The sequence below is a fragment of the Mustelus asterias genome, chromosome 26 (assembly GCF_964213995.1).
Source record: "Mustelus asterias chromosome 26, sMusAst1.hap1.1, whole genome shotgun sequence".
Taxonomy (NCBI): domain Eukaryota; kingdom Metazoa; phylum Chordata; class Chondrichthyes; order Carcharhiniformes; family Triakidae; genus Mustelus; species Mustelus asterias.
The window spans coordinates 16,408,751-16,425,711 of NC_135826.1; the positions used below are offsets into that span (position 1 = coordinate 16,408,751).

Below are 16,961 nucleotides of genomic sequence, written 5' to 3' on the forward strand. Positions count from 1 at the left end.
CCTCAGCCATGAATTCAAACCTTCCCTCTCCCTATTCCTCTCTAAACTATCCCGTGGTACAGGCAAGAGTCCAGAGATAACCACTCTGTCAGTCTTGGCCTTTAGTTTCCACCCCAACTCCATAAATCCCTGCCTAATATCCCCTTCCCCTATCCTCCCTATGTCGTGTGTCCCCACATGTACAATAACTTGTGGTTTATCTCCCTCCCCCCTAAGAGTCCTGAATACCCTGTCAGACACATCCCGGACCCCAGCCCCTGGTAGGCAACACACCAACCCTGAGTCCCTACCTTTAGTTCCGACCCTCCTATCTGTCCCCTTAATTGTGGAGTCCCCAATCACAAGGCCCAGTCTTTTACAGCCCCTAACCACCTGAGCTTTCTCACTCGGCTCACCCCAGAGATCTGCTCTCTATGCTCAGTTGATTCCTCCTCAACTGTAGCCTCCAGCACCGAAAACCTATCTGCAACTAATCTATATCCCGCTGTATCCTTTAAGGGTGTGAAAATTCTCATTCTTGATTTCAGGTCCCTCCATGACCTTGCCCCTTCTCCATCTCTGTAACCTCCTTCGGCCCTACAAGCCTCTGTGATATTAATGTTCCTCTTGACCATCCCCAGTTTTAATTGCTCTAGCACCAGTGGTCATGCCTTTGGCTGCCGAGGCCCCAAGTTCTGGAATTCCAATCCTAAACCTCTTCATCTCCTTCACCTCCCTCCCTTTCCTCCTTTAAGATGCACCTTAAAACCTACCCTCTATGACCAAGCTTTTGGTCATCAGTCACCTCTGGTTTGATAACAAAAATTTGCTTTATAACATTCCTGTGAAATGCCGTGGAGTGTTTCATTACACATTGATGTAGCTTCTTAAACACACTGAAGTAGCAATGCCATTGGGTTTGCACATGCTTTTGCTACATTAGTTTACAGTCTAGATATTTCAGTGTTATAATAAAAATACTCGAGGCACCCCAGCTTGGTCCGGGAATGGGAATTGCAACAGGCACATATAAATTAAGAAAGCACAGATATTTACTCAATAGCCAACTATTCTGAGCTGGGTTGGCTCATCTCAGTCAGAGCAGCACTGACAGGAGCTGCAGCCCAAGAGCTAGGGGATGCGGATACGTTATCCAGAGAGAAAACCCCCAAAGTATTCACAAAGCTCCAATGCTAATTGAGTACCTCAGGGGCTTCAACAAGATCTCAAATTTCCATCATCCAAGTAGCAACCTCATAATAATAAGAAACCATGATGCTTGGGAAGGGATGTTATTATCCATCAGCGGTAGATGAATTTTACTCACACAAGAAATGGGAGCAGGAGTAGGCCTCTAGGTCCTTCAACCCTGCCCCGCCATTCAATACGATCATGGCTGATCTACGCCGGCCTCAACTCCTTTTCTGTGCCATCTCCTCATAGCCCTCTGTTCCTCGATCTGTCAAATATTTATTCACCTCCACTTTAAATATTTCTAATGATCCAGCCTCCGCCACTCTTTGGTGCAGAGAATTCCAAAGAGGGCTGAAATAGCTGCTACAAGACGACACAGGTTTAAGGTGCTGGGGAGTAGGTACAAAGGTGATGTCAGGGGTAAGTTTTTCACTCAGAGGGTGGTGGGTGAGTGGAATCGGCTGCCGTCAGTGGTGGTGGAGGCAAACTTGATAGGGTCTTTTAAGAGACTCCTGGATGAGTACATGGGACTTAATAGGATTGAGGGTTATAGGTAAGCCTATATATAAGCCTAGGTAGGTAGGGGCATGACCAGCGCAACTTGTGGGCCGAAGGGCCTGTTTGTGCTGTATTTCTTTCAATGTTCTATGATTCACCACCCTCTGCAAGAAGAAATTTCTATGCACCTCATCTTGTAGCTATGTCCCCTTGTTCGAGAATCTCCCACTAATGAAAACATCTCAGCATCTACCCTGTCCAGCCCCCTCGGGATCTTATATGTTTGAATAAGGTCACCCCTCACTCTTCTAAACTGCAAGAAATACACACCCAGACTATTTAGTCTCTCTTGTTAGGATGATCCTCTCATCCCAGGAATTAGCTTGGTGAATCTCCTTTGGACTGCCTCCAATGTTACTATATTCTTGGTTAGGTAAGGGGACCAAAACTGTACACAGTATTCCAGGTGAGGCCTCACCAGCACCCTGTACAATTGCAACTAAACCTCCCTATTTTTAAACTCTAACCTCTTTGCAAAAAGGCCAAAATGAAATGTCTTCTTAACTACTTGTTGGACCTGCCTGCTAGCTTTTTGCGATTCATGCACGAGAACACCGAGATGCACTTCACTCACCTGCAACCTCTCTACATTTAGATGATAATCTGCCTTTTGATTCCTCCTATCTAAATGCATAACCTCGCCCTTCCCCACATTAAACTCAATTTGCCAGGTTTCTGCCCAGATATTGTCGAGTTCCTACACATACATTCACTTGGTGGACCTTTGTGCTAACTCGCCATGTTTATGCATCCAGGCTCATCAGTTTTATGTAATCTTGACCAATGAAAAGAATTTATGGCACCTTAAAAAAATAACTGTGGAAAAAAAGGAAAATAAAACATCGGAGATGCTGGAAACTAGATATAAAAACAGAAAATTCCAGAAACATTCAGCAGATCAGGCAGATATGGAAAGAAACAGAGTTTAGCATTTCAGCTTGAAAAAATAACTCAATTTCCCTCCAGAGATGCTGCCTGGCCTGAGTGTTTCCAACATTCTCTGTTTTAGCTGTGGCAGAAAAGGCTCACCTCATCACATCTTTTCAAAGTAGTAACTGCTGTTACAGGGAAATACGGTACCTACTCTTACAACTCGGCCAACATTGTCTACCTGATACGCTGCAGGAAAGGATGTCCCGAGGCATGGTACATTGGGGAAACCATGCAGACGCTACGACAACGGATGGATGAACACCGCTCGACAATCACCAGGCAAGACTGTTCTCTTCCTGTAGGGGAGCACTTCAGCAGTCACGGGCATTCAGCCTTGGATCTTCAGGTAAGCGTTCTCCAAGGCGGCCTTCACGACACACGACAGCGCAGAGTCGCTGAGCAGAAACTGATAGCCAAGTTCCGCACACATGAGGACGGCCTAAACCGGGATGTTGGATTTATGTCACATTATCAGTAACCCCCACAGCTTGCCTCCTGGGCTTGCAGAATCTCACTAGCTGTTCTGTCTGGAGACAATACACATCTCTTTAACCTGTGTTGAATGCTCCCTCCACCCACATTGTCTGTACCTTTAAGACCTGGCTGGCTGTAGGGATTTGCATTCGAATTAGTATTCTGTAACTTGATTTCTGTGTCTGTGCACTGTTTGAGAGCACATTTCCACTCCATCTGACGAAGGAGCAGCGCTCCGAAAGCTTATGGTATTTGCTACCAAATAAACCTGTTGGACTTTAACCTGGTGTTGTGAGACTTCTTACAGGGGAAAAGGCCAGAGCTATCTTGTATGTAGCAAGGCCCCACAACAGCAGTGAAATAAATGACTAATTGAGGGAGAAATATTGACCAGTGCACTGGGGGAACTCCCCTGGCCTTCTTCAAACTGTGGTATGGGGGTTTTAACATTCACCTGAGGCAAAACAAGGAGAACGGACCATGGTTTAATAAGCTCGCAGAGTGTGCCTGGCTAGCAAATAAGATTAGAAGTACTTCCTTTGGCTCATGAAATAACTCTTTTGTCTGAGTCTTTCCTCAACATTCATAGATTCAGTTTGCAACAGAGTAGTACAGCAAGGTCATAGCTGTATAAAATAGTCATTTTAAATGCACCATTCCACGAAGAATTTAAAGTGTATTACTGACTTAACTGTTCAGCATTATCTCAGTGTTAGAAGAGAAGGTAACTACACTTACTGTTGCCATGTTGACATGTCGAACTCAGAGTTACGTCCATTTCATTTTGGTCTCCTTTGCTAAGTATGGAGTCTTTTAAAGTGGCTACCTCACTATCACCTCACTCAAACTCTCTATTGCCTCGGAATTGTCAGAATGATTCACTGATATCCAGTGGTGGATGAGCAGGAACCTCATCTAAATATTGAGAAGACCAACGTCACTATATCTCTCTGGCCATTGGCCCCATTCCTCAACATGGCGACTGTCTGAGGCTGCACCAGAAGCGAAAATGCTGGCAAATCTCAAGCTGGCAGCATCTGTAAGGAGAGAAAAGAGCTGACGTTTCGTGGCCAGACGACCCTTTGTCAAAGCTAAAAGGCATAGAAAGTGGGAGATATTTATACTGCAGGGTGAGGGAATGAAAGATGAGTCATAGCCATGGAAACAAGGGAAAAGGCTGCTAATGGCAGTCCACAGAGAGAATAAGAGGTGTGAATGGCCAAACAGCAGAAAAGCTGAAATCAGAGGGTGAACTGTGGCATATGAAGATGTGGAGAGGGGGTCATAGTCTCCCAACCCCGGACGGCCCGCTTCTACCTACTTCCCAAAATCCACAAAAAAGACTTTCCTGATAGGCTCATTGTGTCAGCATGCTCCTGCCCCATCAAACTTATTTCCTTTTATCTTGACTTATCTCCCACTTTCTATGCCTTTTAGCTTTGACAAAGGGTCATCTGGACTCGAAACGTCAGCTCTTTTCTCTCCTTACAGGTGCTGCCAGCTTGAGATTTTCCAGCATTTTCTCTTCTGGTGCAGCCTCAGACAGTCGCCATGTGGAGGAATGGGGCCAATGGCCAGAGAGATATAGTGACGTTGGTCTTCTCAATATTTAGATGAGGTTTAGTACGGGCGGCACGGTAGCACAACGGGCGGCACGGTAGCACAGTGGTTAGCACTGCTGCTTCACAGCTCCAGGGTCCCGGGTTCGATTCCCGGCTCGGGTCACTGTCTGTGTGGAGTTTGCACATTCTCCTCGTGTCTGCGTGGGTTTCCTCCGGGTGCTCCGGTTTCCTCCCACAGTCCAAAGATGTGCGGGTTAGGTTGATTGGCCAGGTTAAAAAAAAAAAAATTGCCCCTTAGAGTCCTGGGATGTGTAGGTTAGAGGGATTAGTGGGTAAAATATGTGGGGGTAGGGCCTGGGTGGGATTGTGGTCGGTGCAGACTCGATGGGCCGAATGGCCTCCTTCTGCACTGTAGGGTTTCTATGATTTCTTTCTATGTTTCTGCTCATCCACTACTGGATATCAGTGAATCATTCTAACAATTGAGGCAATGGAGAGTTTGAGTGAGGTGATAGTGAGGTGCAACTTCACGCTCTCAGCCGGACCTGGAAAGATTCATCCAGTTTCCACCCCTCCATCACCTTCACTTGGTCCATCTCAGACACTTCCTTTCCTACCTCCATTTCCTGGCAATAGACTATCTACCAATATCCACTACAAGCCCACTGACTCCCACAGCTATCTGGACTACAGCTCTTCGCACCCTACATCCTGTAAGCATTCCATCCCTTTCTCTCAGTTACTTCACCTCCGTCACATTTGTTCCGATGATGCCACTTTCCAAAGTGGTGCTTCTAATATGTACTCCTTCTTCCTCAACCATGGTTTTCCACCTACAGTTGTCAACAAGATCCTGCATGCAGTCCATTTCCCATGCCATGACCCTCAGTCCTTCCCCTCCCTCCCAGAACAAGGATAGAGTCTCCCTTGTTCTCACATTTCACCCCACCAGCCTCCGCATGCAAAGCATAATCTTCTGCCATTTTCACCAACTCCAGTGTGATGCCACCACCAAACACATCTTCCCTTCACTCCCTCTGTCAGCATTCCGCAGAGACTGTTCCCTCCAGGATAACCTAATCCACTCCTCCATTATACCCAACACCTCTCCTATCACCCATGGCACCTCCCCATGCAATCGCAGAAGGTGCAACACCTGCCCCTTTACTTCTTCCATCCTTACCATCCAAGGTCCAAAACTCTCATTCCAGGTGAAGCAGCGTTTCACTTGCACCTCTTTCAATTCAGTTTATTGCATTCACTGCTCCCAATGTGGTCTCCTCTATAACGGAGAAACCAAACGTAGACTGGGCGATCGCTTTGCTGAGCACCTTCAGTCTGTGCGCAATCAGGACCCTGACCTTCCGGTTGCTTTAACACATGATCCTATTCCCATGCCCACATGTCTGTCCTTGGCCTGCTGCAATGTTCCAGTGGAGCTCAGTGCAAACTGGAGGAACAGCATCTCATCTTCCGGCTGGGCTCGTTACAGCCTTCCGGTCTCAACATCGAATTCAACAAATTCAGGTGATTAGCTCTACCCCACCTCGACCCCTTTGTTTTCATTTCATTTAATTATTTTTATTTTTTAAACTATTCTCTACCTTTTACTTCTTTATTGTCTTTTTCCCCACTTTTCCCCCCTATTTTATTCCCCCTTTCCTGACCTTTTCTCCCCCATCTGTTACAGCTTACCCTCTGATTTCAGACACCTTCTATTGTCTCTATCGACTGCCATTAGCAGCTTTTCCCCTTGTTTTTGTGGCTATGACTCATCTTTCATTCCCTCACCCTGCAGTATCAATATCTCCCACTTTCTATGCCTTTTAGCTGGACTCGAAACGTCAGCTCTTTTCTCTCCTTACAGATGCTGCCAGACCTGCTGAGATTTTCCAGCATTTTCTCTTTTGGTTTCAGATTCCAGCACCCGCAGTAATTTGCTTTTATGAGGCTGCACCAGACCATCTGCAACTTTAGCAATCTGTCTGACCCCGAGAGGAGAGTCCAGTCACACACATGCACTCCATTACCAAGGCTGCTTATTTCCAACTGGGTAACATCATCCGTCTCCAATGCTGAATCAGTTCAATGGCTAGTGAAACCCTCATCCATACCTTTGTTACCCTTGGACGTGACTATTCCAGTGTACGCCTGCTGCCTCACATCTTCCCATCAACTTGAACTCATCTAAAAACTTTGATGCTCGTATCCTAACATCAAATCCTAGTCACCCATTAGCCTCATGCTCACTGGGTTTCCAGCTCAGCTGCTCAGCCTTGCACGCCTAAGACCCAAGACAAAGATGCGGCAAGTCCACTTCAGAGTGGACTTGCCGCATGGCAATGCAGCACGAGCAATCCATATAGAGCAGCACCCGCACCGACAGATGAACAGACACTGACACGCCTGTGAAGAGTTTGATTTGACCATCAACATCAGGAAGACAAATGTCATAGTCCAGGATGTTGCCTAGACACAACCATCTATCACTATTGACAATGTGACACCAGAGATTGTTGACAGCTTCACATATCTAAGCTCAACAATCACCAGCAATCCGTCACTTGAAGCTGAAATAAACACATCGCAAAAGCTGCAGCTGTTCTGTCCAAGCTGAGGGAGAGAGTTTGGAACAACAGCAACCAGAGAATACCAAACTGTAAGTCTACCAAGCCTGCGTCTTCAGCGTACTGCTCTACGGTGGTGAGACCTGGACAGCACATGCTAGACAAAAGAAAAAAAACTGAACAGTTTGCACCTTCGCTTTCGCTGATGTATCCTCCGCATCTCTTAGCAGGACAAGGTCATCAATTCAGAAGTCCTGGAGCATGTTTATTCCATCAGCATACACTCATTCCTACGCCAATAACATCTGCATTGGCTTGGCCACGTTCATCGGATGGATGATGGCAATATAGCTAAACCTTCTGGACATTGAATTCACCAGAGTCACAACCCTTGGATGTCCACACCTCCTCTACAAGGAGGGTACAAAGATGGTGGACATTGACACTGATAACTGAGCGGCAGATGGTCACTGATGGCCCTGGCCTCTGGACTTGACTGTTTGGAAGAGCGTTGGAAAAGGCAAAAAGCTCAGCTGGCTGCGATGAGGGCCCACAGAAAACAGAGGCCAGAATATTGTGCAGTTTCTTAGCCCACTGTATGCCTCTACAGCATATGCCGTTGCGGAATGGAACTCCTTTAACAGAGTTGACCACCACAGCACACACCATCATCTGCTGCAACACCTTTTGTCCTAATCTGTCCTAACATCAATTTAAGTGGCTTGGTATCAAATTTTGTTTGATAGTGCTCCTGTGAAATAATTTGCTCGGTAGTACCGATCTTGAATATTGCTGTAAAAAGACGTGCTGCCACCGTTTTGGCAAAAGGCTTGTAAAATTCAAACAACAAAGAAGAACAAAGAAAATTACAGCACAGGAACAGCCCTTCGGCCCTCCAAGCCTGCACCGAGCATGCTGCCTGCCTGAACTAATATTCCCTGCCTTTCCGGGGACGATATCCCTCTCTTCCCATCCAGTTCATGTATTTGTCCAGACGCCCCTTAAAAGTCACTATCATATCTGCTTCCACTACCTCCCCCAGCAGCGGGTTCCAGGCACCCACCACCCTTTGTGTAAAAAAACTTAGCTCGTACATCTCCTTAAAACCTTGTTCCTCACATCTTAAACCTATATCTTCTTGTAATTGACTCTTCCACCCTGGGAAAAAGCTTCTGACTATCCACTCTGTCCATGCCCCTCATAATCTTCTAGACTTCTATCAGGTCACCCCTCAACCTCCGTCGTTCCAGTGAGAACAACCAAGTTTCTCCAACCTCTCCTCATAGCTAATGCCTTCCATATCAGGCAACATCCTGGTAAATCTTTTCTGTACCCTCGCCAAAGCCTCCACATGCTTCTGGTAGTGAGGCGACCAGAATTGAACACTATATTCCAAGTGCGGCCTAACTATAAAGCTGCAACATGACTTGCCAATTTTTAAACTCAGTGCCCCGGTCGATGAAGGCAAGCATGCCTGCTTGACAACCTTCTCCATCTGTGTTGCCGCTTTCAGTGACTTATGTTCCGGTACACCCAGATCCCTCTACCTATCAATACTCTTAAGGGTTCTGCCATTTACTGTATATTCCCCACCTGTATCAGACCTTCCAAAATGCATTACCTCACATTTGTCCAGATTAAACTCCATCTGCCATCTCTCCGCCCAAGTCTCCAACTGATCTATATCCTGCTGTATTCTCTGATGGTCCTCATCACTATCCGCAAATCCACCAACCTTTGTGTTGTCCGCAAACTTACTTATCAAACCAGTTACATTTTCCTCCAAATCATTTATATATATTACAAACAGCAAAGGCCCCAGCAATGATCCCTGAGGAACGCCACTAGTCACAGCCCTCCATTCAGAAACACACCCTTCCACTGCTACCCTCTGTCTTCTATGACTGAGCTAGTTCTGCATCCACCTTGCCAGTTCTGCATCCACCTTACCAGCTCACCTCTAATCCTGTGTGGCTTCACTTTCTGTACCAATCTGCCATGAGGGACCTTGTCAAAGGCCTTACTGAAGCCCATGTAGACAACATCCACTGCCCTACACTCATCAATCATCTTCATCACTTCCTCGAAAAACTCGATCAAGTTAGTGAGACACGACCTCCCCTTCACAAAACCATGTTGCCTCTCGCTAATACGTCCGCTTATTTCCAAGTGGGAGTAAATCTTGTCTCAGAGATTCTTTGGAAAGTTTTATATAAATACAAGCTGTGTTGTCATATGGATCTGCAGGTGATATGACACTTCAGTACCTCATCCAATCTTCACTGGGCATTTTGTACGTGAGGATATCATAGCTGAGCCCAAACTAATAAGCACCCAAATCTATTTCATTAGAGACCACTTAATAACTATTGCAATTGGCATACCTGGCTGTCTTCCTAACATTGTACAAGCAATAAGTCCAGCTGTATTCCTTCATTGCTCTCCCAGGTGAGATCAACTAATTGATCCTGTAAACTCTTACCTAGGGTAAAGTTCAGTGACTAGTCTCAGCAATTCTCTGATACCAAGGCCAGTCTTTATGTGTGAGTTAACTGTTAATAGTTAATAGAATGACATTCTGCCCTTGCATAATGTTCATTCGTGTGCACTTTCTAGGAAAAAGCACTAGACAGCAAACAGAACAAACCCAAACTGATTTTCCCATCCTCAGTCTAGGAACAGTGTGGACCAATAGAAGCAAACATCACAAGAATTTTACCGTTTTAAATGACTGACTTTGGTAAAATTAAACATAATATCCATAGCGACAAGAGTCTGTTACACAGCATAATACAACTTATGAAGAATATCCATTAACAAGAGCCTTCACACTAGATCTATTATTAACAAATCCTGAATTTAAAATGAATCTCTAAACAAAACTTAATCAGTTTCAACAAAAAAAAACTTCAGATTTGATGAACACAGCTACATTTTTGCCACTAATTTAAAATAAATAAAGCCCAGATTGCTTTGAAATATTTGAGACTTGATAATTATGATCTTTGAGGACAAAATTATTTCATGAATGATGCCCAGCCTTTGTGCATATCAAAGGCTCTGCAAGCATTTCCGATCCCCACACAAACACACATGGATTCCTGTGGTTATTTCAAATGTACTTTCCAAAAAGGCACAGACTTTTCTCTCCTCTTTCCCTTCCAGTAAACCAAGCCCAGGTTAGAATTCCACACATCCCAATTCTGCACATAATCCAGCAGCTGGGATCACTCAACATCAATTCACTATAATAAAGATGAAATCATGTCTTAGACAACTGCCCCCAGTCTGTGACAGCACCCAGTCAGCTAGTAATGGGGGACCCTGCCCCTGCCCCCTCCCCCTCCCACTCCCACTCCCACTCCATCCCCTTTCATTGTTCAGCTGAGGGAGGAAAGAACCCATGGATTGCCGGCTAGTGATCCCACTTACCCCCGGCTCCCTGTATCAGGGGGATAAGGGCAGGTGGGGAGCAGCCTTACCTCGGGCCCAGGCTGTTCAGAAGGCTCGAGACCCCAGCCCGAACACAGTCACCGGGGAGGAAGCGACGTCACCGCCCGCCTCCTTCACCACCTGATTGGCTGCGCCGCGCATCAATCACCAGACCGGCCTTCTGGTTTGGCGGTTAGCCAGGTCCCGCCCCCTTCCCCTCTCTTGATTGGTCCGATGGTACATCAATCACCCGGCCTGCCTTGAGCTCCGTGACGTAAGACAGATGGCCAGATCCCGCCCCCTTCCCCTCTCTTGATTGGTCCGATGGTACATCAATCACCCAACCTGCCTTGAGCTCCGTGACGTAAGACAGGTGGCCAGATCCCGCCCCCTTCCCCGCTCCTGATTGGTCAGCTGACACATCAATCACCCGGCCTGCCTTGAGCTCCGTGACGTCATGCAGTTAGCCAGGTCCCGCCCATTCCTCTTCACCCGATTGGTCAGCTGAGACATCAATCACTCGGCGCGGTGACGCAAAGGCGTAATTCTTTTCTAATTGGTCGCTGGTGGGAAGTCATACTGCTCTATGATTGGTCGCATATGATGTCACACAGTGAGGGCCAAAGCCCAAGTCCTGCTCAGTGTGAGTGAAGGGGGTGACACCTAGCAAGGCTGCGCACATACAGGCTGCGCAACTCTGTGACCAGGACAGGGATTAAAGTCTCGGCTGGACAGAGGCTCAGAGCCATGATGTGGAGATGCCGGCGTTGGACTTGTGGTAAACACAGTCAGAAGTCTCACACCAGATGAAAGGAGCAGCGCTCCGAAAGCTAGTAGCTTGTGCTACCAAATAAACCTGTTGGACTTTAACCTGGGTGTTGTGAGACTTCTTACAGAGGAAAGTATCTCGGACATTGCTTTTGTTCCAGATTCCTGGGGCGGCACAATGGTTAGCATTGCTGCCTCATAGCACCATCATTATTCCCAAATGGATAAAAAAAACACAGTATATGTGTGCAGATACATGAGAGAGAACCTTTTTCCCAGAGTCCCTGTAAATCTTTTCTGTTCAGATGATTATTCAATTTCCTTTAGAATGTCCCACACTCAGGCATTGTATTCCAAATCTTAAACACTCACTGTCAAAAGATTTTCCTCATGTTGCCTCAAGTTCTTTCGCCAATCACCTTAAATCAGTGTGCTCTGGTTTCATAGAATCCCTACAGTACAGAAGGAGGCCATTTGGCACATCGAGCCTGCACCGACAACAAGCCCTATCCCCATAACCCCACATGTTTACCCCACCAACCCCCCTGAAACTAGGGTCAATTTACCATGGCCAATCAACCTAACCCACACATCTTTGTACTGTGGGAGGAAACCGGAGCAGCTGGAGGCACAGGGAGAATGTGCACCCAGACGTGCACCCGAGCCGGAAATCAAACCCAGGTGGGTGCTGCAACTACATTTCAATAGTATTTCTATTATAGCCATAGAAATACTATTGGAATGTAGTTGCTGTTATAATGTAGAGCTGGAGTAGGTTACAGATTAACAATAGTTTTGTGCTACAAACATGTGATATTGGAACTGTGACACCTTCATATGTAATTTATAATTTGGGCTTGTTTTCAGCTCACTCTAATAATGCTGATTAGCATTTCACTTTTATCAGATGTTACATAGACCGCCTGTGATCTCTAACAGGTATAAAACAGCATGTTGTCAAACTATTAAATTGAATAACATTTATTTACAAGATTAATAATTGCAGAGTAAATAGTATGCAATGGATAATTCACAATGTCATATGACAGAAAGGTCGAGAAACCATGGGGTGGCACAGTGGTTAGCCCTGCTGCCTCACAGCACCAGGGACCTGGGTTCGATTTCCGGCTTGGGTGCACGTCTGTGTGCACATTCTCCCTGTGCCTCCAGGTGCTCTGGTTTCCTCCCACAGTACAAAGATGTGTGGGTTAGGTTGATTGGCCATGGTAAATTGACCCTAGTGAAAAAAAAGATGGTACAGAGCCTTAGCTCAGTGGTAGCACGTCTGCCTCTGATTGACATCAGTGTCAGAAAGTTATGGGTTCAAGTCCCACTTCAGAGATTTTTCCCCAATTACGTCGGGGACCTGGGGTGGAGGGTGATGCATGCAGCAGTTCCGCACAACCGTAGGATTCACTGGTTCACGGGCTCCGAAGACTGCCCTTTCTGTGGCCTTGTGGAGTCCGTGGACCATGTCTATGTTTTGTGTCTTAGGCTGCACTCCCTTTTTGTTTTCCTAAAGAACCTTTTATTGATGTTCTGTTTGCACTTCAGTCCCATGCTCCTGATCTACGGACATCCGGTGCGGAGAGGGGAGGATCGGGATGGCGACCTCCTCGTGAACCTGCTCCTGGGCCTGGCAAAACGCGCCATTTACCGGTCCAGGCAGCGGGCGATCGAGGGGGCCGTCCATCCTGACTGTCTGCCCCTCTACCGCGGCTATGTTCGTGGCCAGGTGTCCCTGGAGAGGGAGCATGCGGTGTCCACGGGCGCGGTTGACGCCTTCCGTGCCCGTTGGGCACCGCAGGGGTTGGGGTGCGTTATTGACCCTGACAATCACATTTTAATTTGATGTTTTTTAAGTTTCCTTTGTACTTTGATTTTTGTTCGGGCTGTTCCCCCCTCCTTTTGGGGAGCTGCCCCTTTTGCTTTGTCCTGACGTAATTTGAGTTTATTTGGTTTGCCCTAAAAGGTCAGGGGGGCTGGTGGGGTAAACATGTGGGGTTATGGGGATAGGATGGGCTTGTTGTCGGTGCAGGCTCGATGTGCCAAATGGCCTCCTTCTGTACTGTTGGGAATCTATGAAACCAGAGCACACTGATTTAAGGTGATTGGTGAAAGAACTTGAGGCAACATGAGGAAAACCTTTTGACAGTGAGTGTTTAAGATTTGGAATACAATGCCTGAGTGTGGGGCATTCTAAAGGAAATTGAATAATCATCTGAACAGAAAAGATTTACAGGGGCTCTGGGAAAAAGGTTCTCTCTCATGTATCTGCACACATATACTGTGTTTTTTTTTACCCATTTGGGAATAATGATGGAAGGATTCCCAAGCTGATTATCAGCCTGTTGAACCATGTTGAACACTCCTTCCATGGCCAACAGGTCCTGACATTAGACTCGAACCCGGGGCTTCTGATCAAATGGTAGGGGTATTACTACTGTGCCACACCTCCCTGGGGAAAAGGCAAGTCAGTGGGACATGCTGTGTTATTCGTGCAGGGAATTGGCCAAGGGCATGATGGAATGCTACTGGGTCAAAACCCTGGGACTCAGTTCCTAACAGCAATGTGGGTGTACCTACACCACATAGACTGCAGCAATCCAAGAAGACCATTCATCACCATCTTCAAAAGGGAAATTTGAGGATGGGCAATAAATGCTGCCCTAGCCATCGACATCCACATCCCATGAAAGAATAAAACAAAAGATACCTGTGTACTAGGGTTAGGACGGAAGAATAATTTAAAAGGACGAGCATCTGAAGTAATTTCCAAAAATGCAGGAGTCTAAAAGACTATGAGCAGCTGGGAATATATTGCCATTCAGTTTGCTGTTCTCAGCAATGTTTTTCACTTGAAATTAATGCATTATACTCGGGGCGGCATGGTGGCACACTGGTTAGCACTGCTGCCTCACAGCACCAGGGATGCGGGTTCAATACCGGCCTTGGGTCACTGTCTGTGTGGAGTTTGCGCATTCTCCCCGTGTCTGTGTGTGTTTACTCTGTGTGCTTTGGTTTCTTCCCACAGTCCAAAAATGTGCAGGTTAGGTGGATGGGCTATGCTAAATTGTCAGTGTCAGGGGAACTAGCTGAGGTAAATGCATGAGTTATGGGGATAGGGCCAGGGTGGGATTGTGGTCACTGCAGACTCTGAGTAAGGATTGTATGATTCTACTCATAAGTAGTTATGGTGCATTTTTTAAGTTATGGGCTAGTGGATGAAAGCCCTATTATCTTATTTCTATGCGTGATTATATATTGTAGCACTGCTGGGTCTGGTATTCTTGGCCTCTGGTGGTGACCAGCCTAGCTTTGACCTTCCTTATTTCTGTAACCTCCTCCTTGGGCCCATGAACCTCCAAGATTTCTGTGCTCCAACAATTTTGGTCTCTTGCCCATTCCTGATGGTAATCGGTCCACCAGTGACAGCTGTGCCTTCAATCGTTGAGGCCCTAAACTCTGGAATTTCCCCCTAAACCTAATGAAATACTGAAACCCAAGAACCCAGGTTACACTGGGTTAAGAACACAACAGGCTTGTGCAAATCCATGGAATTCCTAGTGCAGAAAGAGGCCACTCTGTTAGAGGTAACAGATATGAAGGTAAAATGTCTGCTGTAAAAGCTACAGCTATGAGGTTCAATTTTTCTTGGGGATACTAAGGTCTAGTGACAGTAGGTAGCGTTCTTGCTTCTCAAACAGAGCCCAGTTTGATCCCACTCCAGGAATTGATGGCCATGGAAAATGGTTCCTAACACAATGAAACATGTTATCAACTTGTAAATCTTTTCAATACAATGACAGGTGGTTCAAGTGAATCTACTGGTCTGTCTTAAGAGTGGCATGTGTCCTGAGTAATGAAATATAGATAGAAAAGGAGGTTCTGATTCAAACTCGAACTCTAATACATGGATAATTGGAGCACATTCTGGGGAAGGTGGAACTTGTACAAACAGGGCCGTTTGCACCTGAACCAGAGGGACACCAATATGCTGGGAGGGAAATTTGCTACGGCTCTTCGGGGGTGGGGGCGGGGGGGTGGTGGTGTGTGTGTGTTAAACTAATTTGTCAGGGGGATGGGAAAACAAGCTGTAGTCCAGAAGCCAGTGTTGAGTGTAGTGAGGTACTGAGGAGGGTATCAAGGTTGCAGGAGTGTACCTACCGGCAGACAGGAAATGGGTTGAAGTGTGTCTACTTCAATGCAAGGAGCATCCGGAATAAGGTAGGTGAACTTGGAGCGTGGATTGCTACTTGGGACTACGATGTTGTGGCCATTACGGAGACATGGTTAGAACAGGGACAGGAATGGTTGTTGGAAGTTCCGGGGTATAGATGTTTCAGTAAGAGTAGGGAAGGTGGTAAAAGAGGTGGGAGTAGCATTGTTAATCAAGGATAGTTTAACGGCTGCGGAAAGGCAGTTCGAGGGGGATCTGCACACTGAGGTAATATGGGCTGAAGTTAGAAATAGGAAAGCTTGATCTGTGTTGACTATTCCGGATTAAGCTTTCAGTCTATCTAGTCTCAAATACTCCATTTTGGTGAACGCCCTCTTATACTATCACACCCTTCCTATAGCAAGGGGACCAGAACTGCACAGTACTCTAGCTGTGGCCTAACAAAAGCTCCTTATAACTCCAACATTACCTCCTTGCTTATACTGTATCCAACTGATGAAAGCCCTTAACTATCCTATTCACATGCTTTACCAACTTCAAGGTTCTGCGAATAATTACCCAAGATCCTTCCGTTTCTCCGAGCTTCCCAGTGTCCTACCATTCATTAAATACGCCCTCACCTTGTTTCTTCTTCCAAAGTGTATCACCTCACGTTTATCTGCCACTATTTTGCCCATCTAGATCTTCCTATAGCCGACAACCATCTTCACTATTAACCACCCTACCAATCTTGGTGTCATCTGCAAACTTGCTCATCATTTCTCTCATTTTCATGTTATATATATATTATATAAAAAGGGTCCCAGTACTGATCTGTGGTACTCGATTGCATGCAATTACTCAAACAGCCTTCTACTACTACCACCCTTTGTATTACTCAGCCTGTTTTAATCCATCTGCAGTGTCCAGGAATTCTGTGCGCTTTAAAAATGTTTCCCTGGTCAAAAGCTTTGCTCAAATCCAAACTACATCAACTCCTCTCATCCACACAGTCAAATGTTTGAAAATTTTAACAGATTTGAGAGCTATGCTGGCTATTCCTAATTAACCTATGCCTTTCCAAGTGGATAGTAATCCTCTTACAGAATTTTCTTATTAACCTAGGAGATAAGAGTGGATGCCTACACTCAGCGTAGAAATCTACCTAGGGCTTGTGGAGACAAACCAGGGAGATTACACATTCTGCCAAATTAGCTTGCAGATCTCAAAACACAATTAGCAGGTTTGCTTGTTGCAAGTGTTTGACAAGCATTAAAAAGAATTCAGCAGAGAATTCCTCAATCAGCTGGTTGAGAATTTTCTCCCTTTCCATTA

At 46.1% G+C, this 16,961-nt stretch overlaps 1 protein-coding gene across 2 annotated transcripts in view; it reads right to left on the reverse strand.

Annotated features, from left to right (window-relative positions):
- dapk3 (death-associated protein kinase 3) overlaps positions 1-10,845 on the reverse strand; it is a 51,666-nt gene extending 40,821 nt beyond the window's left edge. Inside the window, exon 1 of one of the 2 annotated variants that reach the window (XM_078198187.1) lies at positions 10,750-10,845. The gene's annotated coding sequence lies outside the window, so the exon portion shown is untranslated. Of the gene's footprint in view, positions 1-10,699 lie in introns of both variants that reach the window. The other variant, XM_078198189.1, reaches the window with a different exon arrangement.
- Positions 10,846-16,961: the final 6,116 nt, after the last annotated feature.